The sequence below is a fragment of the Delphinapterus leucas genome, chromosome 7 (assembly GCF_059928025.1).
Source record: "Delphinapterus leucas isolate spDelLeu-1000000601 "Yukka" chromosome 7, BTC_Dleu_Yukka2, whole genome shotgun sequence".
Taxonomy (NCBI): Eukaryota; Metazoa; Chordata; class Mammalia; order Artiodactyla; family Monodontidae; genus Delphinapterus; species Delphinapterus leucas.
In genome coordinates, this window is record NC_143135.1 from 49711044 (window position 1) to 49720685 (window position 9642).

Consider the following 9642-nt stretch of genomic DNA (forward strand, 5'->3'; position numbering starts at 1 on the left):
AAGGAATTCGTGACCTCCTCATAGTCCAGGAGATCTTGAGCCCGTAAAAAACAACTGAGATCTCTGTATAAAGGCTGGGATCCTCAGTAAAAAAGACAGACTAGGAAAAAAAAAAAAAATCTGTCCACAGGGAAATAAGGGAGGTTGCCTTGCTCATCTAGTAAAGTGGGAGGAAAAAACTTTCTAGGAGGGCTTCCCTGGTGGCGCAGTGGTTGAGAGTCCACCTGCCAATGCAGGGGAGGCGGGTTTGTGCCCCGGTCTGGGAAGATCCCACATGCCGCGGAGCGGCTGGGCCCGTGAGCCATGGCCGCTGAGCCTGCGCGTCCGGAGCCTGTGCTCTGCAACCGGAGAGGCCACAACAGTGAGAGGCCCGCGTACCGCAAAACAACAACAAAAACACAAAACTTTCTAGGAATTAATAACCATAGGTGCACACAAGAGATGGATTTGGAGTTAAAAATTTATACTAAAAGAGTGCACACAAGAGGTGGATTTGGAGTTAAAAATTTATACAAAGTCTGCGGCCTGGAAATCTACAAGTACAGAAAAATTCCAGACATTTTACTCCCAGGTTGGGAACAGCCTTTAGTTCCCAGCAGGAGCAAATACAAAGTTGCTGCAGGAGATACACAAATGGCCAAAAGATGTTCAACATCATCAGGAAAATGCAAATTAAAACCACAATAACACTACACCTCCATGAGAACGGCTAAAATTAAAAAGACTGACAATACCAAGTGTTGGTAAGAATATAAAGAAACTAGAGCTCTCAGATACTGCAATGGGAACATGAAACAGTACAGCCACTTTGGAAAACTGGTAATTTCTTAAAAATTTGAAGATAACATGCCATATGACCCAGCCATTTCGCTCCGAAGAGTCAAGAAAATACATGTCCACTCAAAGATTTGTACATGAATGCTCACAACAATTTTATCACAACAGCCAAAAACTGGAAACAACCCCCATGTCCATCAACAGTAAATGATAAACAAAACTGTATGATATAGTCATAACAGAATACTACTTAGGAACAGAAAGTAACAAATTACTGATATATGTACTAAATAGAAAAATTTGAAATGCATTACACTGCCTGAAAGAAAGCAGACATAAAGGTACACTCTGTATAATTTGACTTAGATAAAATTCTAGAAAATACAAATTAATCTATAGTGGTTCCTGGGGCCAAGGGAAAGGGAAAGATGAACTGTAAAGAGGCATAAGGAAACTTTTGGGAGTGATGGGAATGCTCTGTATCTTGATTGGGGCAGCTTTTTATAAGTGTATAAATCTGTAAAAACTTTTTTTACTTTAAAAAAAGCATATTATAAATGCATAAATTATAATTAAGCAAAGCTGATTAAAATAAAAAAGCTGTTTTTGAGAGAACTGACCTCAACTCAAGCTACATAAGGCTATCATAGATAATACTCCTTTGAATATGAGCTCACAATCCAAAATTATAAAATACTTGAGGAAACAATCCATCATGACAAAGAGTCATTAAAACAAATGGCAGGATTATACTCGAAAAGCTTCAGAAAACTGAACAAACAAAGTAAGTTAAATTTATTTAAAATTAATACAGATGAATTGAAAACACAGGACAAAAACAAGATACCATGAAAACAAAGAGGCAGATTTGAAAATGAACCAAAGAGTACTTGAGGAAATGAAAAACTTAGCTAATGAAAATAAGAATTCAAAAAGTAAATTTGGGGCTTCCCTGGTGGCACAGTGGTTAAGAATCTGCCTGCCAATGCAGGGGACACGGGTTTGATCCCTGGTCCGGGAAGATCCCACATGCCACAGAGCAACTAAGCCCACGTGCCACAACTACCGAAGCCCATGTGCCTAGAGCCCATGCTCCAAAACAAGAGAAGCCACCGCAACGAGAAGCCCGTGCAACTCAACAAAGAGTAGCCCCCACTTGCCGCAACTAGAGAAAGCCCACGTGCAGCAACGCAGCCAAAAATAAATAAGTAAATATTTAAATTTATATATTAAAAAAATAAATTAGTTCTAGCTTAAGAGTAATTAGTATGCTAGGAGATAGGTTTAAGGAAATTATCTAGAGGTAACACAGAAAGATAGAGACAGAAATCATGAAGAAAAGAATAAGAGATGTGGAGGACAGAATTAACAATAGAAGGTTCAAGGTAAGTTAAATATGAGATCAGGGAAAGGCACTATTTAAAGAGGTATATGCCAATAAAATGGACAACCTAAGAGAAATGGATAAATTCTTAGAAATGTACAATCTCCCAAGACTGAATCAGGAAGAAATAGAAAATATAAATAGACCAATTCCCAGTAATAAAATTGAATCAGCAATTTAAAAAAACTGCCAATAGGGGCTTCCCTGGTGGCGCAGTGGTTGAGAGTCCGCCTGCCGATGCAGGGGACACGGGTTTGTGTCCTGGTCCAGGAGGATCCCACATGCCACGGAGCGGCTGGGCCCGTGAGCCATGGCCGCTGAGCCTGCACGTCCGGAGCCTGTGCTCTGCAACGGGAGAGGCCACAGCAGTGAGAGGCCTGTGTACCTCAAAAAAACACAAAAACAAAAACAAAACAAAACAAAAAAACTGCCAATAAACAAAAGTGAAGGACCAGACGACTTCACAGGTGAATTCTACCAAACATTTAAAGAAGATAACCCCTATTCTTCTCAAACTATTCCAAAATAATTACAGAGAAAGGAATGCTTCCAAACATTTTCAAGGCCAGCATCACCACAACACCAAAACCAGACAAAGATATCACAAAGAAAGAAAATTACAGGCCAATATCACTTTATAGTTGTGAAAATCCTCAACAAAATATTAGCAAACCAAATTCAACAACACATTAAAAGGATCATGCACCATGATCAAGTGGTATTTATCCCAGGGATGCAAAGATGGTTCAATATCCACAAATCAATCAGTGTGATACACCACATTAACAAACTGAAGAATAAAAATCATCTAAATGAATGCAGAAAACACTTCTGACAAAATTCAACATCCATTTATGATTTAAAAAAAAATAGCATCAAAGTGGGTCTAGATGGGACTTCCCTGGTGGCGCAGTGGTTAAGAATCCGCTTGCCAATGCAGGGGACATAGGTTCGATCCCTGGTCCAGGAATATCCCACGTGCCGTGGAGCAACTAAGCCCGTGTGCCACAACTACTGAGCCTGCACTCTAGAGCCCGCGAGCCACAACTACTGAGCCTGCGTGCCACAACTACTGAAGCTCACGTGCCTAGAGCCCGTGCTCTGCAACAAGAGAAGCCACCGAAATGAGAAGACTGTGCAACACAACAAAGAGTAGCCCCTGCTCACCACAACTACAAAGTGCACGCGTAGCAACAAAGACACAATGCAGCGAAAAATAAATAATTTTTTTAAATGACAAAAAAAAAGGTGGGGGCTTCCCTGGTGGTGCAGTGGTTGAGAGTCTGCCTGCCGATGCGGGGGACACGGGTTCGTGCCCTGGTCCGGGAGGATCCCACGTGCCGCGGAGCAGCTGGGCCCGTGAGCCGTGGCCGCTGGGCCTGTGCGTCCGGAGCCTGTGCTCCGTGACGGGAGAGGCCACAGTGGTGAGAGGCCCGCGTACCGCAAAAAAAAAAAAAAAAAAAAAAAAAAGGTGGGTCTAGGGGGAACATCTCAACAAAATAAAGACCATGTATGACAAGCTCACAGCTAACATCATACTCAACAGTAAAAAGCTGAAGGCATTTCCTCTAAGATCAGGAACAAGACAGGATGCTCACTCTCACCACTTTTAGTCAACCTAGTATTGGAAGTCCTAGCCACAGCAATCAGGCAAGAAAAAGAAATAAAAAGAATCCAAATTGGGAAGGAAGAAGTAAAACTGTCACTGTTTGCAGATGACATGATACTACAGAAAATCCTAAAGGGGCCACCAAAAAAAATTAGAACTCATCAATGAATTCAGTAAAGTTGCAGAATACAAAATTAATATACAGAAATCTGTTGTGTTTCTATACACTAACAAAGAATTATCAAAAAGAGAAATTAAGAAAGCAATTTTATTTACAATTGCATCAAAAGGAATAAAATATGTAGTAATAAATCTAACTGAGGTAAAAGACCTGTACTAAAAAAAAGACAAGACGCTGATGAAAAAAATTAAAGATGATACTAACAAATGGAAAGATACACCATGCTAATGGATTGGAAGAATTAATACAGTTAAGTCCCCTACATACGAACAAGTTCCCTTCCAAGAGTGTAAGTCCAATTTGTTCCCAAGTCCAACAAAGTTAGCCTAGATGGCCAACTAACATAACTGGCTATACAGTACTGTACTATAATAGGTTTATAATACTTTTCACACAAATAATACATAAAAAACAAACACAAAAATAAAATTTTAATTTTACAGTAGAGTACCTTGAAATGTACAGTAGTACCAGCTACATCACTGCTGCTTTTATGCTTGCTTCTGGACATCCTGGGCTTGAAATAAAGATGCTGTACTACTGTACTGTACAGAGCACTGTACAGAAAAGTACACAAAAGCAGAACCACTTGTAGAGGATGCATGCACGTGACAATGTATGCCAGACACGTGAACTACCTTATGTGATTGGACATTTGAATACATGTTCGCACCTTTTAAAGTTTGCAACTTGAAGGTTCGTATGTAGAGGACTTACTGTATTGTTAAAATGACCATTCTAGCCTAAGGCATTCTACAAATTCGGTGCAATCCCTATCAAAATACCAAGGGAATTTTTCACAGAAGTAGGACAAATAATTCTAAACTTTGTAATGGAAACACAAAAGACCCTGAATAGCCAAAACAATCCTGAAGAACAAAACTGAAGGTATCATGCTCCCTGATTTCAAACTATACTACAAAACTATACTAACCAAAACAGTACACCAAAACAGACACACAGGGGCTTCCCTGGTGGCGCAGTGGGTAAGAATCCATCTGCTAATGCAGTGAACATGGGTTCAAGCCCTGGTCCAGGAAGATCCCACATGCCGCGGAGCAACTAAGCCTGTGTGCCACAACTACTGAGCCTGTGCTCTAGAGCCCGTGTGCCACAATTACTGAGCCCACACACCACAACTACTGAAGCCCGCATGCCTAGAGCCCGTGCTCCGAAACAAAGAGAAGCCTCCGCAATGAGAAGCCCACGTATCGCAACAAAGACCCAATGCAGACAAAAATAAATTAATTAAATAAATAAATTTAAAAAAAAGACACACAGATCAATGGAACAGAACAGAGAATGCAGAAATGAACACACACTTACATGATCAATCAATCTACAACAAAGGAGATGAGACTATACAATGAGTAAAAGTCTCTTCAATAAATAGTATTGGGAAAACTGTATAGCTACATGCAAAAGATTCAAACTGGATTACTTTCTCCTTTCTCATACCATATACAAAAATAAATTCCAAATGAATGAAGACTTAAATGTAAGACCTGAAACCATAAACCTCTTAGAAGAAAACTCAAGCAGTGTGCTCTTTGACATCAGTCTTAGCAATATTTTTTTGGATATGTCTCTTCAGGCAAGGGAAACAAAAGCAAAAATAAACAAATGGGACTACATCAAACTAAAGAGCTTTTGTATAGCAATAGAAACTAGCAACAAAAAGTGAAAAGAAGACCAAAACATGGTATGGGAGAAGATATTCACAAACAATATATCTGACAAAGGGTTAATATCCAAAATATACAAAGAACTCATATAACTCAACAGTAAAAAAAAAACCAAATTAAAAAATGGGCAGAGGACCTGAACATTTTTTTCAAAGAAGACAAACAGATGGCCAATGGCCACATGAAAAGATGCTCAACATCACTAATCATCAGGGAAATGCAAATTAAAACCACTATAAGATATCACCTCATACCTGTTAGAATGGCTATTATCAAAAAGACAACAAACAACAAGTCCTGGGGAGGATGTGGAGAAAAGGGAACTCTCTGGCACTGTTGGCAGAATGTAAATTGGTGCAGCCACTATGGAAAATAGTATGGAAGTTCCTCAAAAAATTAAAACAGAACTACTATATGATCCAGCAATTCCACTCCTGGGTGTTTATCCAAAGAAAACAAAAACGAGGTGAAAAGATATATACACCCCTATGTTCATTGCAGCATAATTTATAATAGCCAAGATATGAAAGCAACCTAAATGCCCATGGATAGATGAATGGATAAAGAAGATGTGGTACATATATCTAATGGAATATTACTCAGCTGTAAAAAAAGAATGAAATCTTACCATTTGCAACAACACGGATGGACCTAGAGGGTACTAGGTAAGTGAAATAAGTCAGACAGAGAGAGACAAATACTGTACCATTTCAATTATATGTGAAATCTAAAAAACATAACAAAACAGAAAGAGTCACAGAGAACAAACAGGTAGTTGCTAGGGAAGCTGACTGGGGGGATGAAAAATAGGTGAGGGAGATTAAGAGGTACAAACTTCCAGTTACAAAATAAGTGAGTCACGGGTATTAACTGTACAGTGTGAGGAATATAGTCAGTAATGTAATATTTTTGTATAGTGACAGACGGAATAACTTTTTTGGGTTTTTTTAAAAGTTATTTTATTTATTTTTGGCTGCGTTGGGTCTTTGTTGCTGCGCGCGGGCTTTCTCTAGTTGCACCAAGTGGGGGCTTCTCATTGCGGTGGCTTCTCTTGTTGTGGAGCACGAGGCTCTAGGCGCGCGGGCTTCAGTAGTTGTGGCTGGCGGGCCCTATAGTGCAGGCTCAGTAGCTGTGGTGCATGGGCTTAGTTGCTCTGCGGCACGTAGGATCTTCCTGGACCAGGGCTTGAACCCGCGTCCCCTGCACTAGCAGGCGGATTCTTAACCACTGCACCGCCAGGGAAGCCCGGAAAAACATTTTTTTTAAATAAAGGGGGGAATTTTTACAAAATTGAAAGGTATGAAATCTCAGATTGAGGCATCACTATAAGCCCCCAGTAGGATAAAATTAAATCCACACCATGTAATGAAACTGCAGAACACGAATGACAAAAAAAAAGGATCTTAAAAACAACCAGAGAAAAAGGCAGGTTACATACAATGAAATAATAGTTCAATTGTGAGCCCAGTTCTCAAGAGTAACAACAAAAAGCCAGAATTTCTGTAAAATGACATTTTCAAAGCACTGGGGAAAAAAATAATTGGAAGCCTAGTACGCAGCTAAACTATCAATCAAGACTGACAAGGAAATAACGGTATTTTCCAACAGAGTATTTACCACTAACAGACCCTCACTAAGAAAACATCTGAAGGGGGAATTCCCCAGTGGTTAGGACTCCGCACTGCCACTGCAGGGAGCACAGGTTCGATCCCTGGTCAGGGAACTAAGATCCCGCATGCCGCTGGCATGGCCAAAAAAAAAAAACCCAAAAAACAGAAAACTGAAGGATGTATTCATCTATTTGACACAAAAAGAAGGGATAAAACGCAATAAAGAATAAGGAAAAAACAAACAGTAAATGTATATGGGTAAAATGAAATAATCAGTGACAGCACAAAACAATTATTATTTATTAGAATTGTTCTAACATTAAGATGACTACCTTTGGAAGAGGTCTCATTCTTGGAAATGCTCATTTTGAGTCTGGACAATATGTTTCGATATGTTTAATGTAAACTGGGTAAGAGGCTGAAATAAATAATCCCTGACATACCTATTGACCATAGGGTTTTATCAATTAGACACAGCTGTCAAAACATTCCCTGATCAGCTCTGTTTATCCATCTGTGGCAGGGCTTTCCCCTATCCTAACAGTTCTAGAACTCAAGTTTTAGTTCAAGGCATTCTTCCCACTCCCATATTCCATAAATTAAAAAATGAACATTCTAAATAGAAATGTTCCTTATATGAGCTTTTGGTTAAGATCTTCTAGTTTGGGGGAGTACAGTTTGAGGCTTTAAATTGGAATTCAGGCTTTACAATTAGTCACCACTTGCTTGAACTTGGGCCAAACTTGGGTCTGTTTTGTTATGTTTTTTAGATTTCACTTTGGCAGCTTTTACTACGAAGTATGTTCCTCTTCCTCTGAAGGAGAAAATACCACACAGGAACAAGAGAGGGAGGGAACACATACATTCATCCCTGCTGGCTGAAAGGTGCCTTACTTGATGTGAACATTCCCCCAAGGTTCCCATATATTCACAGCAGTAAAGATCTCCACAATGTAGAGCTCCAATTCCCTTCTCATCAAAGGTTTCTGCTTACCACACTTGATTATCCAGAACTTTAGAAACACATGACCAGACAACATGACAAGGCAACAGACCCCAGAGAAAGGTAAGCATGCGTTAAAGTAAGTATTATCACATTTTTCGAAGGCAGTGCCCTTCCAGGCAAGAGGACATAGTAAGAGGTTCAAAAGCCACTAAATACAGATGGAAAAGCCAGGCTCCTATCCCTTTTCAGCCCAAGTAAGCTCATTCATTTCAAAGCATACGTTAATGACCATGATACATTTCACACCCTGCATAGGCATGAGGATGGAGGTACAAAAGACACCGTCTCTATCTAGTAGGGGAGACAAACAAATACCAGATGAAAAGCGCTATCTCAGGGGTAAGCAAAAGAGGGCGCCCAGAAGAGGCAGCATCAACCCAGCTGGGCTCTCTTCCAACAAAAACCTTCACACAGTCACATCACTTATAGTCAAAAATGTTTACTCTCGGGACTTCCCTGGTGGTCCAGTGGCTAAGCCTCCACACTCCCAATGCCGGGGGCCCGGGTTCGATCGCTGGTCAGGGAACTAGATCCCACATGCCGCAACTAAGACCCAGCGTGGCCAAATAAATAAATAAATATTTTTTAAAAAAATGTTTACTCTCCAAGATGCTTCCAAGAAACAGCTTACCTGATTTCACCCTCATAACAACCCCAGGAAAGTAGGTAAGGCAGGTAAATTCGTTGTTTACATCATAAGTGAAAAGTGAGGCTCAAAATAAACTGACTCTTTAGTCCAAGACAACCCGCACCGCCAACACAGCCCCTCCCCCCCACTTAAGCCCAACTCCACAAAAACCCCGGTATAGCCAACCACGCACTATCTATGCAACCCTGGCCAAGCTGAACATAAACCTCAGATGGCCCACCTGTAATAAAGTATAATAATGCTGTTAGGAATATTAAAAAGATCCATATAAAGGGTGTGGTACAGTGTTTCAAACGTCGTTGGGGTTGAGAAAATGTTTATTACTACTACCACTATTGTTAACAATAATAGTCGAAGCCTTCCCACTACAGGAACCCTCGGCGACGAGCCTTTCAGGAACCCGCATTACCGGCACTCGCGTCGCCCTCTGGCACGATTCCATGGACACGCCCCCAAACAGACCCTCCCCCCTAAGCACGCCCGGCACCTCCCCCACGGACAAGGCCCTCTCCTCACAAACCTTACCCTAGATAGACTCTCCCCAGTCAGCCTCGGTTACGAAGGAGCCCTTCCGCTCACACCTGCCTCTCCAGCATCCCCCTTGGGCCCGGGCATCCCTGCGGGCGCCCAAACCACACGCCAGCAGCGGTTACCTGGCCCCGCTCTCCCGCTCCTACTCTGGCTCTTCCCGGATTGCGTTGGTCGCGGGCTCGCGCCAGCGCCGTAAGCTCACAATTAGTT

The 9642-nt window shown here is 41.1% G+C and overlaps 1 protein-coding gene across 1 annotated transcript in view; it reads right to left on the reverse strand.

The window, feature by feature from the left end:
* Positions 1 to 9559, reverse strand: part of NUMA1 (nuclear mitotic apparatus protein 1) — a 74049-nt gene extending 64490 nt beyond the window's left edge. The window contains exon 1 of the mRNA XM_022565795.2: positions 9427 to 9559. The gene's annotated coding sequence lies outside the window, so the exon portion shown is untranslated. The remainder of the gene's footprint in view (positions 1 to 9426) is intronic.
* Between the last annotated feature and the right edge of the window lie 83 nt (positions 9560 to 9642).